The sequence below is a fragment of the Balaenoptera acutorostrata genome, chromosome 9 (assembly GCF_949987535.1).
Source record: "Balaenoptera acutorostrata chromosome 9, mBalAcu1.1, whole genome shotgun sequence".
In the NCBI taxonomy this organism is placed as follows: Eukaryota; Metazoa; Chordata; class Mammalia; order Artiodactyla; family Balaenopteridae; genus Balaenoptera; species Balaenoptera acutorostrata.
The window spans coordinates 87,320,876-87,342,634 of NC_080072.1; the positions used below are offsets into that span (position 1 = coordinate 87,320,876).

Consider the following 21,759-nt stretch of genomic DNA (forward strand, 5'->3'; position numbering starts at 1 on the left):
TATTATCCGAAGCAATCATCGTAATCCAGGTGTAAAATAATAAATGGTAGAACCGGAGTAATGGCAACACAGATGGAAGGGAAGAGTATGAAAGACACTAGAAAGAAAAACTGTCAGGGCTTGGTCCTTGACTGGATACATTCATTTCTCCATTTAACAAAGGTTATCAGTAACTGTGCTACTCGCTGGGAATCAAGAGTAAGCAAAACAGTCATGATCTCTTCCTCACGGACCATATGGTAAACACCTATGTAAAACTGGATGTGAAATGTGATGAAGGATATAAGCAAGAGGAACCTGGTGTTATGTGCGCTACAGTAGGGGGATGTGATGAGTTGAGTAGGTAAGGGGATACTTTCTTGACCAAGTGACACATGAGAAGAGATGAGAAGGATGAGGAGGCATCAATCAGTTGCAAATTAAACAGAAGGACATTTCATGCAGAGGGGCAGCATGGGCAATGTGCCGTTATAAGTATGCAGGCCTGAAAGGAGGCCACTGTGGGCTGGATGATTGAGAATGAAAGGAAGGAGGTGCAAGACGAGGCTGCAGAGATCATACTCCATCCTGCCCAGGGGATGCCCTGCCCTACAGACTAGCACACCCAGAGTGCCAGTGCACAACAAGATGAGAAGCTTGCTCTAGAATGCAAGTCAACACACTGTTTCTTTCATCAAGAAAGTCTTGCCTGTTAAACTAAACAGTATATCTAGTGGACATATGATTTACCTTCTGAAGCAAGCTCCTTATCTTACAGAACAGCAACAGTTCTCCACCGGAAGCCAGCCTGTGACTCCACATTTTAGACCACTGTGAGGAGGTTTGTCTTTATCCTAAGAGCAATGGAAAGTCACAGAAGGATTTGAAGAGGAGATGGTGGTGTCTGCGTCATGAAACATGGATTGGAAGGCAGCCAGAGTTAGCAGAAAGAAGACGAGGAAGTTTGTGTCTGAAACCTTACTTTCTTGGTGAAATAAGAGGTATGCTCTTCAGGTGAGAGAGCAAGGACACACAACAGAGTCTAGTGGGACATGAAAAGAGTGGAGAAAGAGTCATTGGTAACAGCCATAAGTAAGGGAGTAGAAAAAAGAAATGAGGACCACATGTCAGTTAAAATAAGACAGCCTATGTTGTTGACATAGCTCTGTGACTGGATCTAACAAAACACATTGCTCTGAAAGCAGGTCCAGAGAAGATGAATGTTAGAGATAAGCAGAATGCATCTGCAGTGAGGTTCCATGGGAAGGTAAAATGGCTTGGCAGTCTGGGTATAATGTTGTCGTGATGGACCAGCAGTCAACTACAGGGAATCAGGGGTAAAATGATAAACTATATTTTAGTCAAACTTACACTCACCAGAGCCCGGAAGGAGGAGAGCCCGTGTCTTGTACTGCCCAGTAGCCATGTCACTCCCAGGTCAGGTACCTGCAGGGAAGCCCAGGCATCTTGTCTTGGGCCAGGCATGCACCTGGCTTGTCAGAGGGTCCCAGAGGTGCTGTGGGGAGGCAGCTTTTGCTCACCATGTTCAGGGAAGCTAGAAAACACCAGATGCTGAAAGGAGAACCAAAGTCACTATTAAGCCATAATTAAACGTAAGGAGGGAAGAGATGATCAGGCAAGCCTTGACTGCCAGACAGAAAATAAGTAAGCTTGAGGAAAACACATTTTAAGTTAATCTGTTACATGATTAATCAATATGATAAAGCTTCCCTGAGCTTCATCTGTGGGCAGTAGCTACAAGGTGCTAGTAATGACTTATATGGAGAATAGACGAGAAAGTTCCAGGAGTCATTAATCAGCACTTCCTCTGTACCAACACTGTGCTAGGCATAGGGAATATAAGGATGAATGAGACACGGTCCCTGCCTTCAAAGGGCTTAGAGTCTATGGAAGGAAAACTATCTAAAAAGATGCTTATCGCTGGAGACATAATTATTATGATACAGGGATGTCAGGGAGCAGAGTAGTGAGGCACTAAACAAGCAGAGGAGGAGGGATGAGGGTTAGGGAAAGAAGGCCTCCCAGGGAAGCTGGCCCCCAACCTGAGGCTGGAAAACAAGCGGATGTCAGCTCACTGAAGAGCAAGCAGAAGAAGAGGGTCTTAAGTAAAGAAGCAGCATCTGTAAAGGCCAGGGCAGGAATGATAGAACATCAGAAACTACAAGCTGGTCCACATGCCTAGAGAAGACATTCAGGAAGGAATGTAGCCAGAAGTAAGACAAAAGAGGTAGTCCAATCGTGAAGGAGTTTATATGCCAAGCTAAGGAACACAGATCTGATGCTGAGGACAACGAGAAATATACAGCTTTCCAGGAGGCAGTTTGATGTATGGAGAGAGTTATCTTTGTTAGAAGACATCACCCTGGAGGGGGAAGTTAAGCCTGAACAGGAAATAAGATCACCCAGAGAAACTGTGAAATGTCCAAAGGGGTGGACGCTGAGGATGGAAACCTAAAGAACACCTACACTGAAACTGGGTAAGCAAGAGACACCCAAGAGTGAGACTGAGAAGAAGGAAGTGGAGAGGGATAAAAAAATCAAGTGGCTTGATGGAAAACGCAGAAGAGGGAGCTTCAATTAGACAGGAGACTACTACATTAAGTGATGCTGGAGACTAAAAAAAATGGATGTAGCGACACAGAAATCATACTGACAAGGATTCCCACTCTCACCACTTACATTCAACATAGTTTTGGAAGTCCCAGCTGCACCAATCAGAGAAGAAAAAGAAATAAAAGGAATCCAAATTGCAAAGGAAGAAGTAAAACTGTCCCTATTTGCAGATGCCATGATACTACACAAAGAAAATCCCAGAGTCACCAGAAAACTACTAGAGCTCAACAATGAATTTGGTAAAGTTGCAGGATACAAAATTAACACTCAGAACTCTGTGGAACTTCTTTTTTTTTTTTTAATTTATTTATTATTTATTTTTGGCTGTGTTGGGTCCTCGTTTCTGCGCGAGGGCTTTCTCTAGTTGCGGCAAGCGGGGGCCACTCTTCATCGTGATGCGCGGGCCTCTCACTATCGCGGCCTCTCTTGTTGCGGAGCACAGGCTCCAGACGCGCAGGCTCAGCAGTTGTGGCTCACGGACCTAGTTGCTCCGCAGCATGTGGGATCCTCCCAGACCAGGGCTCGAACCCGTGTCCCCTGCACTGGCAGGCAGACTTTCAACCACTGCGCCACCAGGGAAGCCCTGTGGAACTTCTATACACTAACAATGAACTATCAGAAAGAGAAATTAAGGAAACAATCCCACTTATCATTGCATGAAAAAGAATAAAATACCTAGGAAAAAACCTACCTAAGGAGGCAAAAGACCTGAACTCCAAAAACTATAAGACACTCATAAAAGAAACTGAAGGCAACACAAACAGATGGAAAGATATTCCATATTCTCGGATTGGAAGAATCAATACTGTTAACATGACCGTACCACCCAAGGCAATCTATAGATTCAATGCAATCCTTATCAAAATGTCAATGGCACTTTTCACAGAACTAGAACAAAAAAATTTTTGAATTTGTATAGAAGCACCAAAGACACCGAATAGATAAAGCGATCTTGAGAAAGAAGAACACAGCTGGAGGAACCATGCTGCCTGACTCCAGACTCTACTACAAAGCTACAGTTACCAAAACAGTATGGTCCTGGCACAAAAACAGACATATAGATCAATGGAACAGGATAGAAAGCCCAGAAATAAACCCACGCACTTATAGCAATATACAACAAAGAGGGCAAGATTATGCAATGAAGAAAAGACAGTCTCTTCAATAAGTGGTGCTGGGAAAACTGGACAGCTACATGTAAAAGAATGAAGTTAGGACATTCTCTAACACCATATACAAAAATAAACTCAAAATGGATTAAAGAGCTAAATGTAAGACTGGATACTATAAAACTCCTAGAAGATAACATAGGCAGAACACTCTTTGACATAAATCACAGCAATATCTTTTTGGATCCATCTCCTCAAGTAAAGGAAATAAAAGCAAAAATAAACAAATGGGACCTAATGAAACTTAAAAGCTTTCGCAAGCAAAGGAAAGGATCAAAATGAAAAGACAATCTACTGAATGGGAGAAAATATATTTTTTTTTTTTAATTTTTATTTATTTATTTATGGCTGTGTTGGGTCTTCGTTTCTGTGCGAGGGCTTTCTCTAGTTGCGGGGAGCGGGGGCCACTCTTCATCGCGGTGCGCAGGCCTCTCACTATCGCGACCTCTCTTGTTGCGGAGCCCAGGCTCCAGACGCGCAGGCTCAGTAGTTGTGGCTCACGGGCCCAGTTGCTCCGCGGCATGTGGGATCTTCCCAGACCAGGGCTCGAACCCGTGGCCCCTGCATTAGCAGGCAGATTCTCAACCACTGCGCCACCAGGGAAGCCCAATGGGAGAAAATATTTGCAACGGATAGGACAAATAAGGGATTAATAGCCAACATATAGAAACAGCTCATAAAACTCAACATCAAAAAAAGTAACAACCTGATTAAAACATGGGCAGAAGAACTGAATCGACATTTTTCCAAAGAGGAAATGCAGATGGCCAACAGGCACATGAAAAGATGCTCGACACTGCTAATCATCAAGGAAATGCAAATCAAAACTACACTGAGGTATCACCTCACTCCTGTTGGAATGGCTATCATCAAGAAGAGCACAAACAACAAATGTGGGCAAGGATGTAGAGAAAAGGGAACCCTGGTATAGTTGGTAGGATTGTAAATTGGTGCAGCCACTGTGGAAAACAGTATGGAGGGTTCTCAAAAAACTAAAAATAGAACTACCATATGACCCTGCAACTCCACTCCTGGGTATATATCCGAAAAAAACAAAAACACTAATTTGAAAAGATACATGCACCCCAATGTTCGCAGCAGCAGTATTTACAATTGCCAAGATATGGAAGCAACCTACGTGTTATCAAGAGATGAATGGATAAAGAAGATGTGGTACATATAACCAATGGCATACTACGCAGCCATAAAAAAGAATGAAATTTTGCCATTTGCAGCAAAGTAGATGGACGTGGAGGGCATTATGCTAAGTGAAATAAGCCAAACAAAACAAATACTGTAGGATATCACCTATATATGGAATCTAAAAAATACAAACAACTACTGAATATAATAAAAAGAAGGAGACTCACAGATATAGAGAACAAACTAATGGTTGCCAGTGCAGAGGGGGAGGAGGGGGCAATACAGGGGTGGGGAGGTGAGAGATATAAACTACTGGGTGTACGATAGGCTCAAGGATGTATTGTAGAACACAGGGAATATAGCCAAAATTGTGCAATAACTGTAAATGTAAAGTAAACTTTAAAAATTATATAAAATTTTTTTCAAACAGAAATCATACTGAAAATTGGAAACAAGTTAAATGTTCATCAACAGGAAAATACACATATAAATTATTGTATTTCCCTACATGGGAATCTTACATAGTGAGGAAAGTACATGAACTACACAGATCTTTATGTGTCAGCATGATGAACCGAGCAAAGATAACACTAAATAAAGCAAGTAACAAGAGAAAACGTAGTAGAATACTATATGCTGTTTAAGAATACTTAAAAACGTAGCCTAAATAGAAAGACATCCATGGCAGTGATGGAGACCAAGTTCAGAAGAGTGGTTACCCAGGTCAGCTGGGGAGTGGCTGTGTTTGGGGAAGTGGTTACAGCAGGCTCTTCAACAGGAATGGTAATGGTTCTCTTCACACGCTGGCTGGAGGATGGAGGAGTGTCTGCGATGTTATAATGTGAGCACGCTGCATGTAAAAGCCATTGCTGACCACACCTAGGGGATCTGATGCGCGGGAGCTGGTAGTGGGTGGAGGCATCCAGAATGCGGTGGTAGAAGAGGAATGTTGTACACGTAACGCCTAAGGCCTGACCAGAGGACGACCACTGTTCTAGAAACTGGACACAAATCCAACTTCTACAGCCAATGTTAAAAGACAAACTGAGGCATATTTAAAATTTTAAGACTTTATGTGAGCAAAAATAGATTCAATTCAGGCACCACCAAACCGGAAGTGGTGAGGAGCACTCCAGCCACAGGAGCTGCAGAGATTTTTATTTTAAAAGGGCAGAAGCAAAGTAAGGAAATGACTGACTTGCTATAGCTTTGAAGCCTAGTTGGTGGTTTGTGACTGGTCGTCCTCAGCGGTGTTCGTCACCCTGAGGCGCTGACAGGCTTAGATTTTGATTGGTTTACGTAGGCGGCCGCATCACTAGAGCCACCGCAGGCTAACGGCCTCCTTGCAGGGTTAATTTACTAACACCAATGGTCTGAGTCCTTCCTCTTACTCAGTCACTTCTCTTCCTACGCCTCAGTTTCTCTTCTGTAAAGTGGATATTCTGTAGTAAATTTTCTGTGGAGGTGTCAGTACAAAACAAAGTGATTATTAGTAACCACGATCATGTCCTGAATGCATGGAACACATCACCATTTGCCAACCACCGTGTCAAGTCAGCAGAAACTACAGAAATTAAGAGCTCTCCGCAGAAATTCACACACCCGTGCACCAGGTGACGGACCACAGGCAGACGTTCACTCAGCCTTTCATGTGTCCCTCACGGAGTGCACGCTCTCTCCTGGGAGGGGCGAGCACAGACATTTGTCGGGAGTTTAACTACTTTTAAAATGCGTTGATACAACCATGTCTCACTTTTGTTTGGATGAGTCAACAAACGCTTTTTCAAAACCCCAAATTCTCCACACCTCCTACCTTTCGCGCCGCCCTGGTCTCGGAGCTCCCGCCACCGCTCCTCAAGCCGGGTCCCCATGGCAGGTGGGGCTGCGTGTGACGCACGGCGAGCGCGAAGACGTCCTCGAGCCCCGCCCCCACGGGCCCGCCGGAAGGCTTAAACTACAGCCCCGCGGCGCGCAGGGTGTTGAGGCCGGCGCCAACAGCCGGCGATGCGGGGCGCGAGATTGCGGCATGGAGGGGCCGGCCTAACTGGGGCCCGTGGCCCTATGTCTTTTGGCTACGACGGGGGTCCTGCGCACGCTGCGGGGCCGCAGCCTCTGGGCGGTGGGCGCCCGAGGGGCCTTGAGGCGAGCCGGGGCCCCCAGGCGGGTGTGGGCATCGTGTCCGCAGCCAGCGTCCCCGATGCCGCGCTCGGGCCATGATCACTCGGTGAAGCTGCGCCGGGACAGCGCGGCCGATTTCTCGCGCTCTGAGGACCTGTGTGCGCTGCAGGACTCGGTGCCTCTGCCCGCCATGCGCGCTTTCCTGCGGGAGGGCCTGCTGGACTTAACGCCGACCGCCTCCGCGGGGTGGACTGGACGCCATTCCTGAGCACCCTCTGCGCCTGATCTGTATCCAGAGCTTCTTCCAGCCACGGCTTGGTGAGACAGGTTTGTAGTTCCTGCTTCCAGGGGCTCTCGTGTGGGCGCTGCGAAGCGGGGTTTTAGATGGTGCAAGGTGGAGGGTGGGCACTAGAACCGGTGCCCAGTGGCCGGGTGTGAGTGCACTAGACGGGGGGGGGGTGCGGCCTAGGACTCCTGCCAGCTCGGTGACCCCGGCCGAGTGCTTTAAGGCTTCTAGGTCTCAGTGTTCTCATTTGGAGCATGGGCTTAACAGGACCCAGTCTCTGTGGCGGTTACGAGGATGCACTGTGTTCATGCTTATAGGCTCTACAATGTAGAACACTTAGCACAGTTTGGAGCATCGTTAATTTTTGCACAGATCTTACCTGGTCTGTTGAATGACTTTGTGTGGTACACACCAAGGCGATTAGGAAATGGATATATCCCTGCTTCATTTCCTTTCCATTAAAACAGGGCTCAGGAAAAAAAAAATCTTTTTTCAATATTCGTATCATGTAGTGGAAAGAGCACCAGTGTGAAGGCAGCTTAGGGTTTGAATTACAGGGCTTATGCTCTCTGTGGCCTGGGCAGGTTACTTTTGAACTGCAATCGCCACACTTGTAGAATGACATTAAAAACCACTCTTTCTGTGGGTTCTTACAATTAATTAAGCAGGTTATGTGTGTAGAGTACCCTGGCACTTGAATGAGTTATCAGAACCATGGGCTGCTGGAGACAATGCTTCTGCCCTAGGTAATCTCCCCTTCTACTGGGTGGCAGGTAAACACAAGCGTAGTAGTCAGTGCTCTGGAAGAAGTGAGTTCTGGTGCTACAGAGCACAGAATCTTTTTTTTTTTAATTAAATTTTTATTTTATATTGGAGGATAGTTGATTTACAATATTGTGTTAGTTTCAGGTGTACAGCAAAGTTACTCAGTTATACATATATCCATTCTTTTTCAGATTCTTTTCCCGTGCAGGTTATTACAGGATATGGAGTAGAGTTCCCTGTGCTATGCAGTAGGTCCTTGTTGATTACCTGTTTTATATATAGCCGTGTGTATATGTTAATCCCAAACTCCTAATTTATCCCTCCCCTCCACCTTTCCCCTTTGCAGAGCACAGAGTCTTGGAAGGGAAAGTTCAGGGCAGGCTTCTTGGAGGAGGTGCCATCCTTTCTAAGGATAGTAGAACCTCCTGGGGTGGCAGGAGGGAGCAGTGTGTCAAAGTTTGAGAAGTATAAGAAAATATGGCAAAACTAATGTACAGGACTGGACCTCAGGGTTTGGGAAAGAAGTGAGAGCTGATACTGGAAACCTAGTGGGGCCCAACAGACAGGGGCCTTATTTTTCCTGTCAGAAGTTTGGATGTTTATCCTGAAGGCTGTGGGAAACCCTAAAGAACAGTGAGATGGACTTCTGGTTTAGAGGCTCACTCGGAACTCCATGTGGAAGGCAGTTGATTGGGTGCAGGGTGAATTGTAATCTAAGGGTCCCACTTAAGTTATAAAAGGTTGGACTGGATTTTGGAGATCAGAGACAGAATGGGTGGGGCCTGGTGACCAGTTAGAAAAGGGAGGGCAGCAAGCGTGGGTGACAGTTTACAGCTGCATCTTTTTGGGAGATACAGAGCACAGTAGGAAGGGATTGGGGGTGGGGAGAGGATCTTACTTCATCTTCAGTGCTTTCGAGGGGCCTGGTAGACGGGTCTGGGCCCAAGGTTCAGATCTGGGCTTTTTGGGAGGACAGGTGTTTGAAGGCATGGGAGAGACTTAGGTTACCCACAAGACGATACACAGAATCATATGTCTGAGAGTTTTTTAAGTGAGTATATTTGAGGATATTTATAAGCTGAGAGAAAGTAGCCAGCAGAGGAAGGGTGTGAAGATTTAGGAGAGGAAATGATTGTTCATTTGTTTTCAAAAAGCTGAATACTTACCGTGTGCCTGGCCCTTTTCTAGGATCTGGGGTTCACACCATGTGTTGTCTCTTCTGCAAGGGCAGTTCAACTCATCCCCTGGTGAAGAGAAGTCAGATTATTCTTTGCATCCCATTCAGGTGTAAGAACTGTTCTGTACCTCTGAAGGGACTTTACTTAACCAGAGTAATAAGTTAGAAATCAAAAGAAATTAGAGCTGGAAGGAACCTGAAAGGCCACGGTACTTAATTTTGCCTAATATTTTTTTTTTTTTTTAAAGGGTGAAACCTGAGTTGTGTTTTTTTTTTTCTTTTTTTTATTAATTAATTTATTTATTGGCTGTGTTGGGTCTTCGTTTCTGTGCGAGGGCTTTCTCTAGTTGCGGCAAGCGGGGGCCACTCTTCATCGCAGTGCGCGGGCCTCTCACTATCGCGGCCTCTCTTGTTGCGGAGCACAGGCTCCAGACGCGCAGGCTCAGTAACTGTGGCTCGCGGGCCCAGCTGCTCCGTGGCATGTGGGATCTTCCCAGACCAGGGCTCGAATCCGTGCCCCCTGCATTGGCAGGCGAATTCTCAACCACTGCGCCACCAGGGAAGCCCAATTTTGCCTAATATTTGACATTGAATGTAAGAAAAGTTTATTGCAGAGCCCATTCTCTTCAGAGTTCCTTCACTGAACTTTCTTTATGTTTTTCATCCAGTGGGTCTAGCTTGTAGATTTTGGCCTCCTCCTAAATTTGCTTCTTCATCCATATTATATTACAGTTTGCCCGGACTATGGCAGAAGCTCCTGGGTGGTTTCGCGGCCCCTGGGCTCATCAGTTCCTCTAAATTCATCTGCCTACTCGGGTTGAGTGATCTTCTAACATAAAAAGATACGCTTAAAATAATGCTGCTAATGGCTTGCCCACACAGAGTTAGTGCATACTAGCCGCCCAGCGTGTGCTCTGCACAGAGGTGTGTAGTCTGAACTATGCTCCGCCAAGCCTCATGGGGCTCTTTGACCCTGAGGAAGGGGATCTTTTTGTGATCACTCCCTTTATCTAATCGGTCCTTCAGCAGCGGGGCACCTTTCTCTAATCAGCGGAGGCACCCTTACTCAGCCAGTGGTAGCCCCAGGCCTCATCACTTGTGGGATACAAGCCAGGCTCTCTCCCAGGCTTCCTTCGGCCAGCATCTCTGTTTTCCTTTCTGTCTCTTCTCACACTTGGCCCCCTGGCCTTTAGTCATCCCCACCTGCAGTATTTAAAGTGCCCAGCAGGTGTCGGGCTTGAGTGTCTCTGCACGGGTGCTCCCTGTGCATTTAATGCACCTCCTACTCCAACTCTGCATACTCTCATCTTTTCTAGATTCTACTTCAGGGTTATCATGAAGCCGTCACTTAGATATAACTTTTTGCCTCCATAGGAACCTCTGTGCACAAAGGTTATGGTTCTTTATCTCATGTGATTGAAATTTTGAGTTTATACATCTCCCTCCTTAATGAAGGCTTTAAGGGCAGGAGTCGTTTCTAATCCTTAGCACAGAGCAGATGCTTTTTTTTTTTTATTTGGATGCTTTTTAGTGATGATAAAATATATGGTTTAAGTCACTCATTTTACAATAATTTTGGTTTAGGTTGTGACAGAAATAAAGTTTACAGAAGTCGTGTTCCTGCGATAAGAAATAAAGATGTGACCTTGCAGTTGTGTAAAGCTCTTAAATGCTGTGTAAGTGTGTCGGGCGCGCTAAGGAACCTGGAGCTAAATGGGCTAGTTCTTAGAGAGAGCGACTTAACTATGTTAACAAAGGTAAGCCTTCATTGTGACCTGCCAACGTTTGATAGTTGCTTTTGGAGCAGACTAAAGCAATAAAATTTTAAACTTGTTCTCCCCATTAAAGGGATTGAATAAATTGGCCACTTTGGTGCACCTGTGTCTTGCGAATTGTCCACTTGGAGATGGAGGTTTAGAAAGTGAGTTTCAGTCTTGGTTAAGTCTCTTCTCATCAGACTGGTCTCGTGATATCCTACACACCACGTTACTTCCTGTCTACCTTTTCTTGGTGTCGTTCATGCCTAGGTTGTCTCCTGTGCCTGCTCAAACCTTGGTCCATTCTCATTTGTACCGTGGAAGTTTGTCATGCTGGATACTGTCAGAACTAATTTTACTTAAGTTTGTGTTAAGCCACAAACCACACATTTTGTATATTTTCTGTTTTTTTGTGTTTGTCTATATTTTAAAGTTTCTCTTCAAGAAATATTATGGGAAGGGAAATAGCAAGATGTAAAGAGCAAAAAAGTCATCATTCTCTTTAAATTGTTAGAACATGTATCTGCAATCATAATTATAATGCACTGTGGTATGTGTTAAAATAGGAAATATATGTCACGTCCCGTAAGAGCAGCAAACTCAGTGGTGTTAGTGGGAGTGTGTCATGGAAGTAATCACAAAGCAGGTGACTGTTAGTTGGGGTCCTGAAACATTAGTGTGTGTTCCCTGTGTCCAGTAGTGGTCTGGAGGGGTAAGGAAGCCTGCCTTTCAATTTGAGGGAGCAGAGGGTTTGAGGTCCTCTCTCTTCTATTGCTCTAGTATACTGCATAGCACCTAATAAAATACTGGGTTTATAGTTGACATTTAAATCGCTGATTGATCATCAAGATTGGGAAGTATCATTGGAAATGAAAATAGGAAGAGTCTTAAGATTTTTAGGTTTTTCTTTTTTTTCCTATGTCTCAAAAGGTATGTAGTATTTTACTGAGAGGTTGGGAATAAAGTTTGCAGTATTCAGTGTATTCAGTTTTAGTATCTAAATAGAATTAAACTGCTGCTGTAAACTGGAATAACACTTTGTTACTGACAAGTTTTCGAATGCATCTGTTCGTCAATTACCTGTTTGGGAAGATTGTAGTTAATGATTTTAAGAATGTGGCTATAAACCTCCAATTGACTCAAGAAAAGCAAATAAGTCAAGATTGACAAATGTATAGGCTCTTCATCTTATTGTGTGTGTGGCTTTTTTTCTTTCTTTTAGTTATTTGTCAAGGTGTAAAGAACTCTACCACTCTTAAGACAGTAAACTTCACGGGGTGTAATCTGACATGGCAGGGAGCAGATCACATGGCCAAGATCTTAAAGGTGATTTTTTTATGTTTGAACTTTCATGAAAACACATGTGATTGAAGCGCATTAATATATTGATACAGATGGCAGTTCATTATTGTCTTTTGATACGTGTGAGTGCAGCTTTCGTTTTGTTGAAAGAATATGACCAGTTTTCAGTTTGGGATTCTGCCATTTAGTAAAGATAGTCCACTTAATTTTAGAAATAAGAGATTTAATATATAATAATATTTTAATGTATTTTTAGTTACTGAAAACATTGATTGTGATACTGTGAAAAAACTATGCCATTATAGTCTTCAAGACTTAAATGAATCAAGTGTTTACTAGCTGCTGTAGTTTATAAACTAATAGAAATCACTACATCAGCAATTAGTAAATACAGTTTTTAAAATAATGCCTTAACAACTTTACAGTGGTTATAATTACTGTATTTAAGCCTAAAGTTATTTACTAATTTGACATGAAGCCTTCTGAAGAGTTTGATGGTGCAGATCAAGGGTAGGTAAACTATGGCTGGTGGGCCAGATCCAGTCTGTCGCCTGGGTAAAGAAAGTTTTTTTGGAACATAGTCGCACCCATTGTTTACATGATAGCTATGGCTACTTTCAGCCTACGCCAGTGGGGTTGAGTAGTTGCAACAGAAACTGTATAGCCCACAAAGCTGGAAGTGTTTAAATTTAGATTTTAAAAACTGAAAAATTCTTTGAGCCTATACAGGGCAAGTCCATTGACCCCTGGGGTTGAAAACAGTCAAGAACTTGGGTGCCTAAGCCAAATGGTCTAGGTTCAAATTCCCTTTCTCCCATTTCATAGCAAGTGACCATGGACAAATCACTTAACCTCTGTGCCTCATTATGAGGTTTAAATGAACTCATTTGTATAAATAGTGCCTGGCACATACTAAGCACTGTGTAAGTGATTGCTGTTATTTCTGCTTGGAGCTTTTATAAGTTATTGTTAATAGAAAAATGACACTAATGATTTTCATTTTAGAGTGTCAAAGGCACTTTGAGTCTTTTATTTGTTCAAGAATGTAATAAGACTTTTTTCATTTAAAGTCAGTGTTCCCTATTACCAAACTTTATTTTATGAATATCAAGAATTGAATGTCTTTAAGACAATACTTGTGGTTAAATGTCAAACCATTATTTTCCCAAGGCACATCCAACTGGCTGTGCATAGTCCAGGCCTCTAAAGTTGGTGTGCATACCCTAGGGAGCATGTGAGATCCATTTTGTAATACAGTTTTTAAAATAATGCCTTGTACTTCCCTGGCGGTCCAGCAGTGAAGACTCTGCGCTCCCAATGTAGGGGGCCCGGGTTCGATCCCTGCTCAAGGAACTAGATCCCACGTGCCTGTCGTAACTAAGAGCCCACATGCCACAACTAAAAGATCCGGCATGCCACAACTAAAGATCCGGCACAGCCAAATAAATACATAAATATTTTAAAATAATAATAATAATAATAAAATAATGCCTTAGATTTAGGAAAAGAAAATATTAGAACCTATTTGCCTTTGTATCATTTTTTAAATATCTGTGTGGTTTATAATGTACATACAGTATATGTATAGAACTTCGTGTACATAATTTGTTAATAAATAAGATGCATATTAAAAAGTTTTCTTATGGGTTGCCCAGTCAGGTGTTTGGAGACGATTGGAGGACAGAATGATGACATTTAGAGCCTCAGCAATGATAGAATTTAGATCCAATTCCCTGACTTAGAAGATACGGAAAATAATTCATAGACTGTAATTGAGTTGTCCAACTTGACATAACTGTTCAGAAACAGGTCATCCAGTGGCTGGAATCTATTCACTGACGAAATAGAATCTGGGTCACTGGACTCGTAAACCAGAAGTGACCGTTTAATTTCTCAGGTTGATTCCCCTGCCATATATGCTTGATATGTGTGTGTGTAAATCTCTGACATAATAAGCCATACTCAGTAGGCACACCCTGTTTCCTTCTTCAGGCATCTTAATTTCATCCCATTAAATCTTTGAAGTGTCAGACTACCGGAAGGCATGAAGAAACCTGGGCTGAGAGTCTTCGTTCCAGGAGACCTGATCTTGACTGTATGGCTGGCTTGAGGCGCACCACTCTGAACGGCCACACGCTCATCGGTGACCTGGGTGCAAGTGCTTTGGCAGAATCTCTTAGTGAGGATTTGTGGCTTGGAGGTAAATTCTAAAATTGAAAATATGGAATATTTAATATGATATATGCTTAGCTTTTGGCATGATACTGTTGTGATAGGATTTTTTTTTAAAGCCTCATTTTTCTGATAGGTTTTATTTTGCTTGTAAACTTCCTCTACGAGTTGCATATATTCTTTATAGAAAATGCAGAGTTACAAGAGAACAATTACCTGTAATCTTAATACCCAGACATAATCACTGTTCATTTTGGTGTATATACTTTCAGTCTTTTTTTTTTTTCTATGAATATATTCTGTACACTTAGGGATAACAAAAATAAAATTGTAGTATACTTGGTATTTCATAGTCCTGCTTTTTTCATTTAATTATATATCACGTAGTATTCCATCATACTGATGTCCCATAGTGTAATCAATTCTTTGCCATTAGATTTAGACAGTTTGTTTTTCCCTGTCAGAAACATTGTGAATATGTTGTGTATACATCTCTGTGTCCATCGGGATTACTTCTGTAGAATAAGGAACTAGAAGTGGAATGACCTGAGTGTGACATATTTTTAAGACTTTTGATACAGATTGCCAAATTACCATCCAGAAATGCTATGCCAATTTGTAGTCCACCCCAACAGTGGGTGTGAAACCTGCCTCTCACAAACACTGGCTTGTAGCACTTGTAAAAAACTGTAAAACTACAAAAATGAGTACCTCTCCATTTTCTATGCAAGTAGGATTACTCCAAATTTTATAACTTTTTTCAGTTAATTCAGTATGAGCATTTTAGCAAGTCAGTCAATTTGCATCTCCTGTATCATTTTTTGTGATTGTTCAGTATTCCATTATATGAATATGCCACAGTGCGCATAGCTTATCCATTCTTGTATATAAGCTTTGTCCAGTTTTTCAGTTACAAATAGTACTCCGATATATATCCTTACCTATATCTCTGACTATTTCTTTTGGTTAAATTCTTTGAAAGAGAGTTGTTGGATCAAAAGGGTATAGACATTTTAAAGGCTTTTCTTACAGAATCCTGGCTTAATCTCATAGGAGAATAACCACATTTTGTTTTATTTGTATTCATTTGATTTACTGGTGAGGTTTACTGGCTCTTTGTATTAATTTAGCTATTTGGTTAATAATACCCTGTGTCCATTCTTCTGTAGTGAGAGTTTGTAAGGGTTGTATCATATCCTGTCAGATCCGTATGTCTGACTTGCTATTTCTGTGTGTCATGGGGGTGTTGAAAGACTCCAGTTATTTTAATGTGATGGTCCACACAACACTTAAAAAAAAGACTCATGATAGTTTCCTTTCATGTAATATTTTTTAATACCTGTGCTTTGGTGATGATCCCTTTGGTTTAAATGAGTAGGTTGTTCAGCCCCAGAACTCCTAGAATTCATGATCAGTTTTTCTGGTTTTTGTCTGACTTTTTATGGAGAGAGTTCTTGACCATCGTACTTTCATGATAGGTTTTTAGTATGTATTCTCTATTCACACATTGTTTGAATTTGTTATTATTTGTATCCTCTTAGACTTGTCCTTTTTGCTCTAAAACTAACAGTTATTACATTTCTTCTATTTTGTTTTCCCCTTTTAACTAGTTTCAAGTGTGATTTGGAGCTCAAGATCGTGATCAAAAGAATGCAGTGCATTTCTGAGCTCCACCAGTTTTTGCCTGTGAGGTTTACACTGCCACTGCCGCCCTTGCTAATTATGAACTGAGATTCATTTTGTGATGATTTTTGCTCATAGGTTATATACAGTTATTCTTCAGTTCTGTAATTGTAAAATATGTTGGATGATTTATTGGTACTAAAGCCAAGGTTATCATTGCACATCCAAGAAGAGGTTTTTAAATTGGATTAATGCATTATGTGTGTGCGTATACGTTTCTGTTTTTTTCTATACCCAAAATTAGAAACCTGCCATGGCTGGTCTTGTGCAGGACTCTTCCACACGTGAGAAGATGAGAGTTGTCTATATGTTAAATCTGTATAGACTTCGCAAGTGACCTTTTGTCTTTCAGCGAAAGCACTTGACCTGCAGCAGTGTGGCCTCACCAGTGAAGGAGCAAAGACTTTATTAAAGGCCCTTGAAAGCAACAGAACTCTGGTTGTTTTGGATATAAGAAAAAATCCACTTGTTGGTATGTGGTCACTTTTTTTTTTTAATTGATTAACACATAGAACAACAAAAAGAGTTTGTTCACGTATTGACAGTTTTTAAAACTTAATGTGTTTCACTTTCCTCATCGTATACAGTTGGCCCTTGAACAACTTGGGGGTTAGGGGTGCCGCCCCCCACGCAGTTGAAAATCTGGGTATAAGTTTATAGTCACTGGCTCCGCATCTGTGGATTCAATCAACCTTGGCTCGTGTAGGACGATAGTACATATTTATTGAAAAATATCCGTGTGTCAATGGACCCGCGAGGTTCAAACCCATGTTGTTCAAGCGTCAACTGTACTTTTCTAATGTTGCACTTCCCTTATGTTTTTAGCAGATAATGTACTAATTAAAAGTGAATTATACCTTTAAATTGTTCTTATCTCTACTCTGAATAGAGGTGAACCTAGATACTAAGCCTGCTTCCACCAAGAGCATTATTTCCTTGTTGTGCACCTCTGAATTCTTGCAAGGAGTACTTTATTCATTTGTCAGTTTCACAAGTAATTTTTTTAATAGCTTCTGTGTGCCAGATACGGGTCAGGCACTAGGGAAAAAGCAGTGAACCAGACAGACAAAAGTCTTGCCCTCGTGGAGCTTACATTCTAGTGAAGGGGTTCAGATAGAAATGAGTAAACAGATAAGTAATATAATTTTAGATAGTAGGAAGTGCAGAAATATCGTAATGTGAGGAGAGTGAGGGGGAGCAGGTAGGACTCCATTGGATAGGTTTGTTAGGGGACAGCTTCACTGGAGACGTGGCATTTGAACGGAGACCTGAATGAAGAGAGGAGCAAGCCATGGAAGATCTGGGGTAAGCACATTCCAGGACAAGGAGGCAATGAGTATGCAGGCATGTAGGTGGGTGGAGTATTTAAGGAAAAGCAAGGAGGCCAGCATGGCCAGAGTACTGAGTGAAGAAGAGTGTGGTATGACGTGAGGTCAAGGAGCTAGCCAGGGGTCTGATCTTGTAAAGTCTTGAAGGCCAGAGTAAAGATGTGGATTATTCTAAATGAGTAGAGGGTTTTGAATTGGAAAAAGGCATGATCCAAATAATATCTGCATAAGATGACTTGGTATAGAGAATAGACTTGGGGAGATAAAGAAGAGAAACAGGGAGACCAGTTAGGAGACTATCACAGTGGTCCAAATAAGAGATGTTTATGGCTTAGCTTAAGTTGGAAGTTTGGAGCAAGTGAAAAGTGGTTGAATTCAGGTTGTGTTTTGAGGGTGTAGCTAACAGGGCTTGCCGATAGATTAGATGTGGGGTATGAAGGAAATAGTAACAAGGAGACAAGTCGGTGATGATTATGTGTGCCACTGGGTGGTATCACTTAGAAAAAGGGGGCTGATGGGAGGAGCAGCTTTTGAGGGAATATCAGGACTTTGGTTTGTTATCTTAGATGCGCTTTAGGTATCTAAGTGTCTGGACAGTGCTCAGACTGTACTTTCTATCCAAAGTTATCCAAAGCCATTTTAGGTGCAAAATGTTTAAAGTTGACCTTTGCTGCTGCCAAAATAGTAGCCACTGGAGGCAGTCTGCAAGGTGGCATCTTAGGTTTTTGAGGAAGAAATTAGAATACACAAAGGGGGAAATAAGTGTATAATTATATAATGTAGATTTCATATTTAATTTTATGGGAAAGCAATAATTAGTTGGCTTTGGGTTTTAAATGGAAATAGCCCTCACTGGGAAATAATTACTCTAATTTCAATTTATTTTACTTTAGATCATTCTGTGATGAAAGCAGTTATCAAAAAAGTTCTCCAGATGGAAGGAGTGCCAAGTCAGAGGTATATAACATGTTTTAGTTCTCTCAGAAGAATTTCTCTTTAATGGCTTGTTTTTCTTTCTTTCTGAAAAGAAAATTAGCAAGGTACTTTCTGCCATCTTAAAACTAAGTTTTTAGTCAAATGAAACGGCTTTTCTGTTTTTGAAAATGTTGTGTGATGCTTTAATTTAGGTTCCCAGAAATGCAGATTGAAAACCTTTGATTAACTTAAAGTATCTTAATTTCCAATGAAGATCAAACTCTCCTAAATTACCTGTAACTTAAATGACATATTTATCATTTCTGTCTCAGTACCAGTGGATAACTTCTCCATCGGTGAAGGAACCATCCAAAACTGCTAGATAGAAAAAGAGAACTATAATTTTGGGAAGTGGTCGAAAAGGAAAAGATACTATCAGAATTGGTAACTCTTTCTTTTTTTTAATGCTACAAGAACTTATACTCCTTATGTTTTCGGGTGTGCTAAAATTAAAACAGCCAATATTAACCACATGCATATTAGGAGGCCTATAATTATTTTGATACTTATGAGAATTTATAGAATATAGATATAATAAATGAATTTAAAGAGATGTTAATATTAACCAACATTATTGTTTGGATATCATAAAAACTTCATTATTTTGAAAATATTTCCTGGTGGATGATTACTTCTAATACTTTGCAACTGAAATTTGGGGTGCACTTAGATGATAATTTTAGTAGTGCTGCTTTTGAGGAATGATTTTTTTTTTAATGCAGAATTACCTTTGTGCCATAAGAAACAAAATTTCTTCCCAGTTGCAACCTTCCCAATGTTCCCTGCTTCTTTCTTTGAAATTTTTACCTAAATTTTTGAATCAGGTAATATCTTGTTTCTCTCAATGATAAAAAAAAACTTGAAATATGTATTATCCTTATAAAAGACTTCTACAGACAAGTTTATTGACCTACATTGAACATTTTAGAAAAGCATTTTCTAAATGTTTACTGTAATGTATATTTAATTTTCCAGTGGTAGTTAACCCAGGATTTTACAACTAAGCCTATAATTTTGTTACCAAATGTAATAAAAAGCTTTTAAAACCCTTTAACGATCAGTGGTATAAGTTTCACATTCTCCTGAATTTATAAATTTGCTATAATTTACTTCTACTGATAACGTTTTTATTGTTTCTAAGAGACCTTAACTTTTTATTTTCTCAACATATTATCGTTAATCAGAAATAATCTTTTTTTTTTTTTTTTGGTGATAAGAATGAATAGCAGGAGCAGCATTTGTTAAACCAAATCTAATATGAAACTGACTCTTTCTTGTGAGTAAATTTGAATTTTGAAACAGTAAAACAATAAGGTTTAATATAAAGCAAAACAAATTTTTTATGTTTATGATCTGCCAATTTCCCAGAAAAAGTTTTGTGGTGACTTTAGTTCTATACCAGATACATTAAAATCACCAATGGACAACACATCTTTTATTCAGGTACCCTCTGAAAGTTTAAAAAATTTGTTGACTTAATATCACTGAACTGTCCACTTTAAAATGGTTAAAATGATAAATTTTCTGTTTTGTGTATTTTACCACAATTTTTTTTTTTTTTTTAAAGTTTTACTTGATTTTATTTATTTATTTATTTTATTTTTGGCTGTGTTGGGTCTTCGGTTCGTGCGAGGGCTTTCTCCAGTTGCGGCAAGCGGGGGCCACTCTTCATCGCGGTGCGGGGACCGCTCTTCATCGCGGTGCGCGGGCCTTTCTCTATCGCGGCCCCTCCCGTCGCGGGGCACAGGCTCCAGACGCGCAGGCTCAGCAATTGTGGCTCACGGGCCCAGCTGCTCCGCGGCATGTGGGATCCTCCCAGACCAGGGCTCGAACCCGTGTCCCCTGCATTAGCAGGCAGATCCTCAACCACTGCGCCACCAGGGAAGCCCTACCACAATTTTTAAAAAATGTGTTGTTTGAAGATTTCGGGTTTCATAAAGGTATTGTATTAGCATAACAATGAAAAATTTAAAAGACCACCTCTAATCTCATTATCCTGTCAAGCAATATTTACATTTTTATTTTCTCTTCCTGCTGTCTATAAACATAATTCCACATAGCTTCAATATAATTTGCCATTTTTAATTTTTCACACTAAATTTAAATTTTATGATTCATAGTTATGCTTTTTAACATTGTATTCACAAGGTTTCATTGAGTTGGTCAATTTTTTAAATTGGTGAAAAATTGGAAATAACCTAAAATAAACTATTGTAAACATCTTCGTAAATACAGCTTTTGTTTTTTTCAACTTCAAGATGTATGTTTTTGATTCTCTATTAATCAACTTGCTTGGACAATAGTGTATTAAATAGAAGTTGTTAAGAGTGTTTATGAAGTCAAAAAAAAGCTTATGATTGCCAATTGTTATTTCAAGAGAATGATATTTTAATAATCAAATAGTACATACAAAGAAGTTAAGATTTGTGATATCACACTAATTAGATATTATTATTAAAAATTTATATCATATGTAAAGCATTCTTAAAATAGCTAAGTTGACTTTTTTGTTATGATATTAGAAATGGAAATATATATAAATAAAACATGTATATGTAAAACATATTAGGAATTCTGTAAAATTAGTACCTGGTGGTATATAATAGGGCATCATGGAATGAGAAGAAAACAATTAAACTTTTTTTTTTTATTTAGCATGATTAAACAAAGTGGAAATGTAACTGAAGTATACAAGCTCATTGAGCTATTTTAAGAGTAATTTTATTTCTTAGGCTTTTTTTTTGTATTTGCCTCAGTTATTTGGAGACATAGAGGTAAGCCAAATCAGCATCTGGGTACATACCTAGATCCAGGTGAGTATAGGGGTGAAATAATGGTGTGAATTGTGTCACATTTATATTGTAATTACGTATGCCTAAAAAAAGATGGGAACTTTTATTAGAAATTTTTTTTATCTCATAACAAAAAAAGTGTAATTAAAAAATTTTTTTATACAAATGTATTTGTATAAAATCAATTTTCACTGCAAAGTAAAGGAGCTGTTACAGTGGAGGATTACTGGACTGAATGTCAATATTATGACATAGTATGAGTGTGTTTCATGTTTGGTAATTGCAATCGTTGCTTTTGTCGTGGTCATCCATGTACAATGCTTGGTGTCAGTCTATTTATCTCTTGTAAAAATAAAACACAGTGTGTGTGTGTGTGTGAAAAAAAAAAAAAAACTACTGGTTGTGAGACTTCAGGCAATGACTTAAATTTCTGAGAATTTCAGTCTCCTAACCTTGAAGCCCAATTCATGATGATAACT

The 21,759-nt window shown here is 40.5% G+C and overlaps 1 long non-coding RNA gene and 1 pseudogene across 4 annotated transcripts in view; one reads left to right on the top strand and one right to left on the bottom strand.

Annotated features, from left to right (window-relative positions):
• Window positions 1-6,859, bottom strand: part of LOC103001490 (uncharacterized) — a 36,719-nt gene extending 29,860 nt beyond the window's left edge. For 2 of the 4 annotated variants that reach the window (XR_009009229.1, XR_451222.2), the window contains exons 1-2: window positions 6,739-6,859; window positions 1,357-1,551 (exon numbers count right to left, since the gene is read on the bottom strand). This is a non-coding gene — a long non-coding RNA (uncharacterized LOC103001490). Of the gene's footprint in view, window positions 1-1,350; window positions 1,552-6,738 lie in introns of all 4 variants that reach the window. The other 2 variants (XR_009009231.1, XR_009009230.1) reach the window with 1 other exon arrangement.
• A 19-nt stretch (window positions 6,860-6,878) lies between these two features.
• LOC130708827 (centrosomal protein of 78 kDa-like) lies at window positions 6,879-20,034 on the top strand (annotated as a pseudogene).
• The last annotated feature ends 1,725 nt before the right edge of the window (window positions 20,035-21,759 follow it).